Consider the following 15,137-nt stretch of genomic DNA (forward strand, 5'->3'; position numbering starts at 1 on the left):
GTAGTACTGAATGACTTCAACTGATGTATGTTGGTGTTTTATGAATATAATATAATTTATTACCCATTCCATAATTTAAACTGTGTTGTATTACTGAACAATTTTGAATTTATCTCCCTGTACATATGCATGAATATTTCTCTAGTGGAAGAATTACTGGGTCAAATGATATATGTTTTGCTACATATTGCCATATTTTTCTATGAAGAACATTTCAAAATCCTACTAAAAGATATAAAACTAGATTTAATATATGGAGAGAGGCAATATACTTATTGATAAAAATAATAATACAATTTTCTTCCAAACCAAATCCAATAAAATTTGGATCAGTGTCAATATAATTTCAATTATTTGCAGCAGGATTAAAAAAAAAAGAATTTGACAAACTCATTCTAAAGTTTACATGGAAGCACAAGGTTTACAAATAGTTAAGATAAATTTGAAAAAGAAGAGCAAAGAGAGGTGCATAGCCTACTGGATATTCAGCCATGAAACAGGATGCACTGGTCAGGGAGAGAAAAATGGATGCAACAGAATAGAAAGCTCAGAAACAACATTTTTTAAAAAAGGAAGTTTTAGATTACCTAAATGTTACATCAGAAAAATAGGGGAAGGGATAGCAGAGAAAAGGGGTCACTAAGGATGGGTTTTCAGAGAGATTTTATAGAATAACTGTTTAAGAAACGGCTACCAAGATGCATAAACTGAAATCTATAACCCAGACAAATGCAATGAGTGTGGATACTGCGGAAATTGAGACTCTGAGAACAGCAGTTGATGGCTGTTTCTACTTTAGCTATGGAAAAGTTTTAGGCAAATCAGTAGTGTTGCCTGTTCCATACAGAAGATGTTAGAAGACCAGTCAGCCATGGTAATTCAGGGCTTCCTGAAGGAGCTGCCTTTAAACGCCCTGAGAATTATGATCTTACAACCCTGAAATGGATTGTGGAGAACAAAGCAGGGATTTCATATATCATTAAGAGAACTTTCCTAGAGCTGAAGAAACATTTAGGTGGTTGTGATGCAGTAACAACTGGTTAAAGTTCAATACAGTCTCCATGTGGAATTTGGGGCCCCATTAAGTCATGACTGAACCCACAGAAATGTCTATAATTAATGTAGAAATTGTAGCTGTTATCTGACTGTAAAGAAGAGTCTGAAGACCCTATTGCCCTCACTACAACTTTCAAGGAAGCCATCACTTTTCATAAGGCAAAGATGGAAAACAAATGGAAGCAGCAGCAGATGGTTCTACCCAGCACATCCCTTCAGAAACAAGTGAGGACCCTGAAGTTGATATGACTATTGATGATGATGATCATTCTCCACCTACCAAGAGACAAAGACCAATAAGTCACCACATTTCCCAGTTTCTGAACCTGCCAATGCCAGAAAATGGAAAGCAAGTTTGCCTTTGAGAAATGGAACACTCAAATTATTGATCTACATAAGCAAGCTGAAGAGTTTCTTGAAAGAAAATACACTCAAGCCAAAAAAGCCAAAAGTCCTGTGACGATCCCTCATCTCCTTTTCCGGTCACCCATTGAAGATCTTTATGTAGAAGGATTTCCTAGGGAAGTTCTTTTTAGGTGGCCATATACTTAGGGAATTCCTCACCTTGAGAGGATTTTACTTGCAAAGAAAAGGCTTCATTCGATTTTAGAGAAGCATGAACTTCTGAATTCAACCTGTGAAGATTTACAACTTCATAAAACAGCATCAGGAGTAAAGGAAGAAAGGTATGCCAAGATCACTAAGTTGAGAAAGCTGGGGCATCAGCTTTTCTGCAAAAAGCAAAAAAAATTTTTGAAAATGTGGAGTAATGTACCAAGGCTGTACATTACCAGAAATTTGAGGCACATCCTAATGATTTCTATGTGGAAGGTCTACCAGAAAGCATTCCTTTTAGAAGTCCCTCATGGCATGGAATTCCAAGATTGAAAAAAAATCATTCAAGTGGGCAATCAAATTAAATTTGTCATTAAAAGGCCAGAACTTCTGACTCACAGTACAACGGCAGTTTCTCAGCCAAAACCAAATTCACTAGACAAAGATGATTGGAATGTAAAAATCACCAACTACATAAACAAATGGAATGAATTTTTAATTTGAAATTTGCTCAAGCTCTTGGACTCACAGGGGAAGTAAAACTACGATACCTGGTTTTTGAATCAAGTCCCGAGTTCCTTTGTGCAGAGGTGTGCCAGAACGAATTCCTTTTCAAAGCCCTACCTTGTTTGGAATTCCACCACTTGAAAGAATTGTGCACGGGAGTAATAAAATCAAGTTTGATGTTAAAACATCTGAACTGATTGTGTCCTATTTGTCTCCTGGAAAGGCTAATAAAATAAACACTAAAGCGTTACAGTCCCTAAAAGACCACAAAGCCCGGGAGCAATTCAAAGTTTCCTGCAATTGAGGTCACCTGGAAGGTTCTAATGACAGCAATCCTCAAAGGTCAGCTGTTGAGACCCCCACCCAGACTAAAGGTTCTAATGTACCCCTCAAGACTTGCATAGGGGAGTTTTCCTCTGAGCCCTGGAATGCCAAAATCACTGACCTAAAACAGAAAGTTGAAAGTCTTTTCAATGAAAAATTGGTGAAGCTCTTGGCCTTAAACAAACCAGGTAAGTGTCATTTGCATTATTCAAATCTCTGTTGGAAGACTGTGGGGAAGGCTCACCTGAGGGTCTTCCATTCCAAAGACCTTCTCTCTTCCTTTAGTTGAGGGGAGTTGAGTTCATTAAGAAACAAATAAATGAGAAAAGTACATGATCTGAGGTATCTCCACAGTCAAGCTGCAGAGATGTGCCACCATCTTTCAAAATTGCAAGACTGGAGAAGACATTCAGAAACAAAGCCAAGATCAAATTCATCATTAAAAAGACTGACATGTTTGAGACAGCCATTAAGGAGAGCACCTCCTCTAAGAGCACCTTAAGGAAAATAAATTCTTCACCCAATTTTAATGCTATTGCATCAGGACTTGAAGATCTTAACTTCCTTCAGGTGACAATTCCAGATGATGATGATGGGATCTGTCAAGAGTTGAAAAATCTAGATAGCCAAGGGAACAAGTGAATGACCTTTTCAGTCAAAAGTTCAGGAAGCTACTGGTATGGGTTTCCTACAAAAGTCCCCTACAGGAAATTCACAGTTCCAACTAGCTGTGTGGTGGTCCATGGCATGCCCAGGAGTGTCCCTTGAAGACCCCAGGTCCCTGGAATCAGCTGCATGAGCAGGATCACAGATTCTGCAAGTTTATCAAGTTCACAGTCATTAGACCCTTTCCAAGCTTTGGGGTTCATCAACAGCTGGTGGCCTGAGGGAACCAGCTGGCCCAGCAGTGGTGCAGGAACAAGCAGAGCCAAGCCAGCTGGAGGTCCCAGCAACAAGAAATGACAGAGGCTGATGGAAACTCTCAGACTAGGCACAAACCAGGCCAACCAGCCCTCTTCCCTGCTGGGCTTAAAGTATTGGTGATTGAGAGGAGCTTTTCAGACCTGTTACTGTCCCAAGATGTGTAATATGCTAGCAAAACAGAAATACATTCCACACAAGCTTTTTAATCTACTTTTAGAAATGTCTTCTTTTTCAGAAATTCTGTGAATTGAATTAAAGAGCAGAGTATAGGTTGGGAATGGCTGGTTTACTTTGGAATGTATTTTAAGGATTTTTTTACAGCAGTACTGGAAAACAACAGGGAAAATGACAGGGATGAATCTCATTGGATTTTTCACATACTCAACAGAGCCTTCAGCTACGGTGTTTATTTTCCAAACAAGTGAAGACATCTTCTATTGGAATATCTCAACTTCTGCAGTGAAGAAAACATCTGTGATAGTTCAGATTTTTAGGTTTTCTACTTGAAAAATCATTTAAATGATTCTTCGTTCACAACTCTCCTTAATGACTGAGTGAATAATGAGTATCCTTGTATTTGACTAAACTATTTTCTAAGCTAACCTATCATGTTTCCATGTTTTTTAATCTTAATTTTCAAAAAATCTGGATTACCTAATAGTAAGAGGTCAGTATATGAGCATGTGGATTCTACGTGAATTATAGAGAAACTCTTCCACTTTTATTTTGTCCAAATAAAATGCATGGTGTATCAGAAGCTTAAGATCTGTTATGAATATTAAGGCAATCTAAATGACACCGCGGCTCACTATCATGTAATCTATCCTGGCATGGAATTCTTGGAAACATTGCTGCAGGCCCTTCCCCTGTACCCGAGAATGTTCCCATCATCTCTGGGAGGTATTTTCCTGTGGAGGGTGCAGATCTTTTTTACAGGGCCAGCAGAAATGGGCTCTGGACTCCCAGAAGTCTTCATTTCACCTCTGCAGATGAGTTGGAGGCCAGTTAAGTCAAAATTCCTAGTGAGTGAGGCTAAACTCACAGGAAAGGAAGCTCTTGGGTCTGTAGTGAAAAATAGGTGGTATCACCTCTCTCCCCCAGCTGTGAGGGCAGGGAGCTTTCAGTTAGACCTAAGAGGAAGGAACAGTGAGGACGGTAGGGATGGGGGGGGACACAGGCGTTACCTCTGCTCACCTCCAGAGGGCGGTATGGCACAGGGCCGAAAGCAGCCTTCAGCCAACTTTCCAACTTGTGTGCTCTGTTTTCCAAGAAGGAGGGGACTGAAGTGGGGATGAAAGCAGAGAGGAAAGGAAATATATATTTCAATGAAAAAGCCCCCGCTTGAGCCCCTGCTAGCCACTGGCTGGTGACCTGGATCAAGCACTTCATCCTCTGGGGCTGTTTCCCCAGGAGCCCCAAGGCCCTTCCAGACTCCTGGACAAGCAGGTGAGAGGCACCTCCTGACTCAGTGGTACCTGGCTCAGCCCCTCCACTCATGGAGGGCACACAGCGCACGGTAAGTGTTCTCTTCCCCTCCCAGGGCAGACGGCTAATGCTTGAGCACTGAGGAAGGAAAATGCCTGTATTCCAGAGCCTGCCAAACCCTGTAAGTGGCTATTCCACACAGAATTTGAAAGTTTCTGGAGGAAAAGGGGGAGTTGGGTGGGAAAGAGGAATGGAAGGCATCTCTGGTCCTCTCGGGTTCCAGATTTATTGTATTCTATGGAAGATTGCTCCCCTTAGAATTTTACATTTTAATTGTTGAACACTGACTTGAGTGCTAATCATTTCATAGATTAAACAGATGTTCTAGGACCAGCCTAAAAACATTATTTATAATCCTTTGTGGGGAGGGAGGTGTGCCCCAATATCAAAAATCGATTTTTGAATGATATGACCCTTTGAGCACTACCCTGTGGTGGGCTTGGGTGTTTGTGTGAGTGAATGACATGGTCTGTATATCAGAGCACCCATGCTCTCCTGTAGAGTCATCCTCTTGGGGGATGGTGAGAGCCCCCTTCCCAGGAAATGCAGGGTTTCAAGGTGGTGGAGCTGGGAAATGGGCCTGCTAGCTCCGGGTGCATCCAAAGTCCTACAAAAGCAGACAAGAGCAGAACGTGGTTCCACATGTCCTTCCCTGGTCCTGCACATCCTTTCCTCCTTGAAGTACCAGCTCAAAGGCTCCTCTTCAGAGAATTCCACCTGCTGGATGACCTGCTCCTGGAGCTCTTTCACCTTGACTTTCCTCACTACCTGGAGCTGCTGGTTCCTCTGTGCTGGTTCCTGACTCCACCTCATCCTGGGAAGTGTTCTGCCTCCAGCAGTTAAGTGTGTGGAGATCAGGGACTGGAGCTTGAGTTATCAGCCAGGACTTGGGATGCAAACCAGCTCCACTAACTTGGAGGATGGCGCTGGTAATACCATAGCAGCCATCACCTCCTGCAGTCTTCCATGGTGCCAGGAATGCTCTGAGCATTTACCTGGATTAGTTCTTATAATCTTAGCAACAACACTGTGAGGAAGTGCTATTCATATTCATTGCCTACAAAGACTAAGAAATTAGCCAGGACCCCATAGCTAGAAGGGCCATCTCAGTCCCGAGACTCAGCCCAGTGCCCTAACAAGACACAGTGACCAGGGCAGTCATGGCATCCTCATCCTCATCTCCTCTCTGGGCCAAAGGATTCAGGTACCCCTCAGTCCCCCTATTAGAAATAATCCCCAGCCCCTTCCTCCCTCTCTCTCTCTTCTATCCCATGTGGTGGGGAGTTCCTCACTTTTAGGAGCTGGCATGTTGGCTGCTGACACTTCTCCAGCTCCTTGACTAGGATGCCAAGCCTTTGACTTAGTCCTAGTGCTCCTGCAGGACCTGCTCCAGCTCCCTCAACCTGGCCAACATGAGGCACTGCTGTTCCCCCAGCTCCTTCTGCAGCCTCTCAACAGTTGCTTCCATCTGTTGCGTCTTGGTTTCCATCAGAGCCTGTGAGTGGTAGAAGGACAGGCATGGTTAGGGAGGGGCTCACAGGCTCTAGTTCCTAGAGGATCACCTAAACATTTACTATTGTTTAAGGTGATGGGTGATGGAAGAGTTTTAGTGAAGGGTGGAAGTGATGGCAGCACAACCTTGTAGTGTAATGAATACCATGACTTGAAAGTGGTTAAAATGGAAAATTTTATGCTGTATATATGTTGCCACAACAAAAACTTTAAAAACACACATAAAGCAGTCTACCACAAAGACTGAATGCAATTGTAAACTATGGACTATAGTTAGTGATATAATTATAGAGATACTGGTTCATCAGTGACACCAAAGCTACTTCATTACTGCAGAACATTAATATGGAAAGATGAGTACAGGGGTGGGGCAGTGTATGGGGACCTTTCCTGTTTTTTCTGCAAACCTCCAAAAGCTTTAATAAAATAAAAAGAATGAAAGAGATATGGAGTAACTAGTTCCAAGGCTTTCCCCAAATAGCACCATGGTAGAAGTGGCTGGTCTCAGGATGAGCTGACCACGAGGATGGCGTCTTATCCAGAGATTCCATAAAGATGCCACATGATGCTCCCAGAGCCATATGGAGCTAAAAAGTCCTTCCACGGCTGTAATAGCATCCTAACCCTATAAAACCTTGGCAGGAGAAAGTGGGCTGATAATGGTCATTTTTAGAGAGGAAGTGAGGCCAAAGGAAGGTGGGATTAGGGTCAGCAAGCTGAGCAGAAGAGTGTGTGGCTGATCTGGGCCACACCACCACCTACGGGGCGAGCTTTGGTGGGAGCTGAGGGGAGCTGGGGAGATCTTCCAGTCCCAAGACTCTCTCCTGGTCAAGTACCAGGAATCCCCTCACTTGATTTTCCCCTGGATGACTTTGTAGCCTGAAAACCAGAGGGGGAGGGTCTAGACATGCCATGTCCTGAGCCTGCGGTGCTCAGTCGGCCTCGTGGCCAGGACTAGAGTCCAGGCACCAGCTGAGCCTTCAGCCTGAGCACCGCCCCCCCGACCAAGGTGGTGCCCTCAGGCAGGCAGGCAGGAGGGCTGTGGCCTGAGACCCCAAGGACCTGGGTGCTGGTCATTTCCCAGGAACATGGGCTTGGCCGCAGCCTCAGAGCACCACATTCTGGACCTCGGTTTTCTGCTCTTTAAAAAGTGCCTAATTCAGAAATTGGGATCTTGGACCTGAAGATTCAGAACCACTTCTGCTCTATGCTCTGTGACTCCACAGCCTGGATTAAAAATGCCGATGCGCAGACAGGTGGTGAGTGAGGAGCGTAGGCCTTTCTTTCTGTCTGTGGACAGACCCCAGAGAGCAGCCTCCCCAGGCCGTGGAGAGGACACTGAAGGAAGGGCAGGGAAGCGGCCTTCACCAGAGCACCTGGAGCTCCTGGGCTTCACAGCACTCCGTGTCCTCATCTCATCTCCCTCCATGCTCAGAGATTCCAGTGACTCCTGAAACATTCTTTGGGGAGTTGGAGGGGCAGGGAGAGGTGGTGGGATTAGCACCTCAATGTACATGTACAGGCATCTGCCATGGGTGGAGCACACTGTTAGGGGCTGGGAGTTTGAAGGTGTTAAGGCCGATCATTGTCCCTAAAGAGAGCACCATCTAGGAAGGGGGCATCCCCAGTGGTCAAGATGCAGACACTGAGGTGTGCACAGAGAGGAAGAAACAGGAGGGAAGGGTTTAGACAGCACAAAACATTTATTCATTTTTAAGAGGTAGGGGTGATTGAAGCCAGGACCTCATACAAGGGAAACAGGCACTCAACTACTGTGCTACATCATTCCCTGCACAAAGCATTTAAACTGGGCCTTGAAAGATAACCTCAGTTGGACAAGAGAAGGAGAGGAGAACATTCTGGGAGGACGGGCTTGCCTGCGGGCAGCCTCAGAAGTAAGAAAGAGTAAGACAGTTCAGGAAAGCAGGCACTGCTCAGCCTGGCTAGACGCAGGAGCCTTGAGGAGAGGGGCTGGAGAGGGAAATGAAGGGATGGCAGCATTCTGCCTGCAAAGCCTGTGTGAGCAGCTCCCTGGACACCTGGACCCCTTTGGGCAGGGTGGATCCATGAAGGGACTCTGAGCAGCTCAGGATGAGCTCTGCCTCACAGAAGGGGGTGATGGAAAGGCTGAGAATGGAGGAGGGAGTGTCCCGAGAGCACCCCAAGTCTGGTGAGAGCTGGTGAGGTCTGGATGTGGAGAAGGCAGAGTTAAACCCCTGAGATGTTTCTGGAGAAACCTCTTCAAGATCTGGTGACCAGAAGACGAGACAACTCTGAGAGGCAGCGGGCAGTGCCTTTGACCACAGGGACATCCCTACAGCTCTGGTCTCCTCGAGACCTCCCTTTCTCAAAAAGAAGGGGTATACCTGAAGGATTCCCTTCCCTTCCCACCTTCCCTGGACCCCAGTTCAAGGTCGTGTTCAGTCCATAGCTCAAGTGGATCCTGGGGGCCACATGCACCTGCCTGCAGCCAGCAGGGGGGTTCCTTCTCGGGTGGCGTTCTACAGGCAGCAAGGTCAATTCTTCATTGCACTGTGGGGTCCATAGGGCAGTGAGGGGGTGGGATCCATGTGGAGAGTCCTCTGAGGCTGGAGCTTAAGACCACAATGAGTGAATTCCCACAGAGCTACAAGGAGCTTTGTCTCCTGAGGTCCCTCAAGCTAACATTGTGCTCAAAGGTGAAAGATGAAAGCTTTCCCATTGAGATCAGGAATAAGACAAGGATGCCTACTCTCCCTCTGGTATTCAATATTGTGATAGAAGCTCCAGCTAGAGCAATTAGGCAAGAAAAAGAAATAAAAGGCACCCAAATAGGAAAGGAAGAAGTTAAAATTTTGTTATTCATAGATAATGTGATCCTTTACTTAGAAAATTCCCAAAATACACAACGAAACTATTAGAACTTATAGACAATTTCAGCAACATGACAGGATACAAGATTAATATGAAAAATCAATTGCATTTCTACACACTTCTAATGAGCAATCTTAAGAGGAAGTCAGAAAAAATATTCCATTTAATAGTAACTAAAAGAATTAAATATTTAGGAATAAATTTAATCAAGGACAAAAATGACCTGTATTCAGAAAAACATAAAACACTGCTAAAAGAAACCAATGATAATCTAGATAAATGGAAGGATATTCCATGGTCATGGGTTGGAAGACCAAATATCACTAATTGTCAATTCTACCCAAACTGATCTACAAACTTAACACAATCCTGACAAAAATTACAATATCCTTCTTGGTAGAATTGGAAAAGCTAATTATTAAATTTATTTGGGCCAGGGTCCTTGAATAGTCAAAAATAATTTAAAAAAGAAGGATGAAGTTGGAGGACTCTCACTTCCAGACTTGTCTAGACACAGGGGTAAAAACAGCATGATACTGTCATAAACAGCAGGAGCTTGACCAATGGAATCAAATCTAGAGTTCAGAACAGACCCCCCCCATCTATGGTCAAATGATCATTGACAGGGCTGTCAAACCCACTCAGCTGGGTCAGAATAGCCTATTCAATAAATGATGCTTGGAAAACTGGATATTCATATCAGAAAGAAAGAGAGAAAGAAAGAGAGAGAGAAAGAGAGAAAGAGAGAGAGAGAGAAAGAGAGAAAGAAAAGGAAGAGGACCCTTATCTCACAGATTATATAAAAAATAATTTGAAGTGGATCAAAGACCTAACTATAAAAGGTAGAACCATAAAAATTTTAAAAGAATATGTAGGGAAACATCTTCAAGATCTTGTGCTTGGTGGTGTTTTCTTGGAACTTACACACAAGCACAAGCAACAAAAGAAAAAACAGATAAATGGGACTGCTTCAAATTTAATTATTTTGCTCTTCAAAAGACTTTGTCAGGAAAGTAAAAGTGTAGCTAACTCAATGGGGAAAAAATCTTCAGAAACCACTGTGTCCATGTTATATAAAGAGATCTCACAAATTAATGACAAGTCACCCTATTTTAAAAATAGGCAAAAGAATTGAACAAACATTTTTCCAAAGTGGAAATACAAAAGGCCAAAAGACACATGAAATGAAGTTAAGATAACTAGATATTAGGGAACTGCAGATGAAAACTACCATTAGATACCATCTCTCCCCATACAGAATGGCCACTATTAAAAGAACAGAAAAGGTCAAGTGGTGGCGAGGAAGTGGAGCGATAGGAACACTCCTTCACTGTTGGTGGGACTGTAAAATGATGCCATCTCTGTGGAACATTAACTGGTGGTTCCTCAGAAACTAAATATAGAACTGCCATATGATCCAGCAATCCTGTTACTAGGAATATATTAAGAAGCACTGGGAAGCGGACTTGGCCCAGTGGTTAGGGCGTCCGTCTACCACATGGGAGGTCCGCTGTTCAAACCCCGGGCCTCCCTGACCTGTGTAGTGCTGGCCCATGCACAGCGCCGATGCACACAAGGAGTGCTGTGCCACGCAGGGGTGTCCCCTTGCAGGGGAGACCCATGAGCAAGGAGTGTGCCCCTTAAGGAGAGCTGCCAAGTGTGAAAGAAAGTGCAGCCTGCCCAAGAATGGTGCCACCCACATGGAGAGCTGACACAACAAGATGACGCCACAAAAAGAAACACAGATTCCCGTGCTGCTGACAATAAAAGTTGACAAAGAAGAAGACGCAGCAAATAGACACTGAGAACAGACAACTGGGGGCAGGGAGAAGGGGAGAGAAATAAATAAATAAATCTAAAAAAAAGAAGAAGAACTGAAAGCAAGGACATGAACAACTGTTTGCACTCTCATGTTCACAGCACCTTTATTCACAGTTGCTAAAAGCTGGAAACACTCTAAGTGTCCATCAACCAATGAATGGATAAGCAAGTGGCATATTCATATGATGGAATATTACTCAGCTCTACAAAGAAATCTATCAGAGAAGATGTGACAACATGGAGGAATCTTGATGATATTTGATCCCAGCCCAGAAGTTTTTTTTAAAGAATGATTTTGAGTTAAAAAATAAAATAAAATAACTGGAAATGGCAGATAACCAGTTATGGAAACATTACTCCTAAAAAGTTCTGCCTAGGCACTTTTATCTCATCAGATTCCAACTGCTAACTCAGTTGTTCTTCTAGTGTTCAGAAGATACATGGATGAAACAGATTAGTTAAATGCCTTAGAACAGGGGTTCTTACACTTTTTTATCCACAGAGCACTTGGCCACTCAGGTGGAGACCACGGACCCCTTACTAAGTCCACACTATACTGTGTACCATTTAGTAAATAGATCACACCTGCACCAACATGTCCCCAAGGACGTGTTTTTTACTTTAAATTCAAGCTCATGGAATCCTGTTAAAAAACCCTGCCTTAAAACGTTTTTAAGAGGAAGAAATATGGAAGGTCCACTGAGCAGATTTTAAACTTACTATAGAGCTCCAGTAATAGAGAGCACTTAAATAGAATCACACATTCATATGCAAAGACGGCTTCCAGGTAACCCAGTGGGGAAAGGACAGTCTTATCAACAAATGGTTGAAAGTTTCAAATACGGTTTTGACACAAGGAGCTGGTGGGGTGGGGGGGGGGGGCAGGCCAAGAGGACCTGGACAGCTAAGGCCCCCGAAGGAGAAACGACCCGGGACGCCGGGCTCCTGCGCTCAGCCTGGGGGAAGGTCCACCTTGGTGTGGGGGTGGTGGGCAGGTGCCTGGTCCGGGGTTTGAGGAGGCGGGAGGGTCAGCCCTCGGGTTCGTGGAGTGCGTGGGCAGAGGCTGGGCGTGTCTTACCGCCCACCTCCCCGCCGTCCACGAGGGTCTCCAGCCCCCAGGCCGCGTCCTGCCCTCCGTCCTCCAGGACCCGCCTCTCCGGGGCCTCCAGCTTCGAGGCCGCCTCCCCGCACCCAGCCCGGGTCGCACCAGCTCAGCTGATCAGGAGCTGAAGAAGCGCCTGCAGGTGGCCAAGGGCTCTGCCCACAGGCTGCCCAGGGCTGGGGGGAAAGCGGTGAGAGGGGAGACCCTGGGGCTCCTGGAACCAGGGGCTGTGGCCTCCAGGAGCCACACAGCCGCGCTCGCCCCTCCTTCGGGTCCTTGATTTCCCCCACCCAGTCTTAAGAAGGCTCTGGTGAGAGGACCCCTCAATCACTTCCCGTCCCTCACCTGACGTCTCCTTCTGTACTGGGAGTATTTGGATTATACCATTCCTGCAAAACAGAAAAATGCTAAACAATTAATACTTATAACTAAGTACAGGGTAACACCTGAGTAGTTACAATCCAGGTGAGAATAGAGACGTCCACCCCGCCCTGGCCAGAAGCCCCCTCTGCCTCTCACTGAGAAGACTCCATCCCTCCCCTCCCTGTGTCCACGAGGCTGCCCCCTCCCCTCTGGCTCCTTCCCAGTCACTGTTTTCTCCTCCACCCCCATCATCCCTATTTCCTCCCTCTCTTCTCCTCTCAGGAGCCCCCCTTGTTCCTAGGCCAATGCCAGGGGGGCTCATCCTCCCTCTTCACCAGATTCTAGAGTTGGGGAATCACGGATGGATTCCTGGAGGAGGCGCCCTCATCCCTGGAAGCAGCAGCAGGAACAAGCTTCATGGTCGTTGAAGTCCAAGGACCTCTCCTAGGAGGCGGGGGGACTGGTTCCGACGGACCCCTAGCTTGTGGTCCACCTTGGAGCGGGGAACCAGAGGGAATGGTCTGGAAATCATGCTCTGCCCTGAGACCAGAGTCCACGGTCACCCCAAGGGAGGAAACGTCTACGTCACCGTGGTCACACAAGACCCTGCCTTGAATCGCGGGCGCCCCCTGATGTGCAGATACTTGCCCAGATGCTGGGGGCGCAGGGAGACCCCGGGGAGGGCTCCACTGAGGGCAAAGGGGAGCGCGGGTCTCTGTCCTCCGCCCGGAGGCCACGCGGGGGCGCCGCCGCGCTCTCTGGGATTCTGACGAGAGGAGGGGTCGGGCTTGAGTGGGGCGGAGCTGGGGGACCTGGGGTTTCAGCACTGATGGGAAAGGGGGTGAAGCTGCCTTCTGAGCATCCCTGGAGTCCACTGGAGTCAGACTCCGGGTGGCGCAGGGAGTGGGAGAGGAGGGGCTCTCAGCAGCCCTTGTGCTCCTTGAGGTTTCCATCTCTTCCCAGAGCCCCCACCCCAGCCCGCTTGAAGGCAGCACCTGGGAGCACTTAAGAGTCGATATTTTTCATTTACTCTATTCCTTTTCAGAGGGCTGTGTTTTTTTCTAATAAACTTTTTAAATAAACTTTTAACTTTTCTAATAAACTTTTTTTTCTAATAAACTTTTAAATATAGTTTTACATCTATAGAAAAATGGTGAAGGTGTTCAGAGAGCTCACAGACAACCCTGTTTCCCACAGTGTTAACATCTTACATTCCTGGCACTTTGCTCCTGCTAATGAAGGAATATTGATGCACTATTAGTAACTCACCTGAAATTTATGTGTATTTCATGAGCTTCACCCCACGTCCTCTCCCTGTCCCGGGATCCCATCCACGGCAGCGCATTACACTTAGTCCCATTGGGTCTCCTCCACCTCCTCTGGCTGTGACAGTTTCTCAGACTTTCCTTGTTTTTGGTGACTTTCACAGTTTTGAGGAGTCTTGGTCAGGATTTGTAGACTGCCTTTTTTTTTTTTTCAGGGGATCTGAGAGCATTGAAGCCTCAAGCTCATCAAACAAGTTTATTAATATTGGGAAACGGACTTTGGCCCAGTGGTTAGGGCGTCCGTCTACCACATGGGAGGTCCGCGGTTCAAACCCCGGGCCTCCTTGACCCGTGTGGAGCTGGCCATGTGCAGGGCTGATGCGCGCAAGGAGCCTGCACCATGCAAGGGTGTCCCCCGGGTAGGGGAGCCCCACGCGCAAGGAGTGCGCCCCTGAGGAGAGCCGTGCAGCCTGCCCAGGCATGGCGCCGCCCACACTTCCCGTGCTGCTGACGACAACAGAAGGGGACAAAGAACCAAGACGCAGCAAATAGACACCAAGAACAGACAACCAGGGGAGGGGGGAGAAATAAATATATAAATAAATCTTTAAAAAAAAAAAGTTTATTAATATCAGGGGCTTCTTTATATATCCCAAGGATGTAGACTGCCTTTTGGTTTGAGTTAGGTTGGTGCTTCTCTCAGTTAGACCAGGGCTGTGGATTTTTAAGGAAAAGTCCATGGAGCTGCCATATCCCAGCAGAATAAGAAGGGGACATGGCGGGACCATGATTCATCTCTGGTAATATTAGCTGGTTTTCCTGGTTAAGGCTGTGTTTCCTGGGATTCTCCAACATGAACTCACTGTTCACATCCCCCTTCCTTTGTCCACATTGGAAGGAAATCTTTGCAGTCCACATTTAAGGGTTAGATGTTATGCTCAACTCAGTGAGGGTGGAGCATCTACCTAAATTATTGGGAATTCTTGTTTTTGAGAGATTTCACTATTCTTGCCCTATATAATTATTGATCCAGTCATTTATAGGCTCATGGATATTCATTTTGTACTTTTGGCTATAATCGAATTCTGTGCTATTTATTTTGTTGCTCAAATTATTCCAGTTTTGGTCATAGAGAGTTCTGTTGTCTCGAATCTTTCTGACATGTCCCCATGGTTTTATATTTTGGGCAATACTCACTTTCTGGCACTCCTATATGATCCAGACCCATCTTATATATTCCCTATCCCTGCCCTAGATTCAGCCTTTTCTGAAAGGAGCCTTGGTTCAGTTTTGAGATAATGGTATTAGAAACTAGGTCTAGGCACTGGGTTTGCTCATTCCTATTGGGGTGTCATTGCTTTTAGGCCTTC

At 45.7% G+C, this 15,137-nt stretch overlaps 1 pseudogene; it reads left to right on the plus strand.

Moving 5' to 3' along the window:
• Positions 1-698: 698 nt before the first annotated feature.
• LOC101442973 (general transcription factor II-I pseudogene) lies at positions 699-3,530 on the plus strand (annotated as a pseudogene).
• The last annotated feature ends 11,607 nt before the right edge of the window (positions 3,531-15,137 follow it).

The sequence above is a fragment of the Dasypus novemcinctus genome, chromosome 22, assembly GCF_030445035.2.
Source record: "Dasypus novemcinctus isolate mDasNov1 chromosome 22, mDasNov1.1.hap2, whole genome shotgun sequence".
Taxonomy (NCBI): Eukaryota; Metazoa; Chordata; class Mammalia; order Cingulata; family Dasypodidae; genus Dasypus; species Dasypus novemcinctus.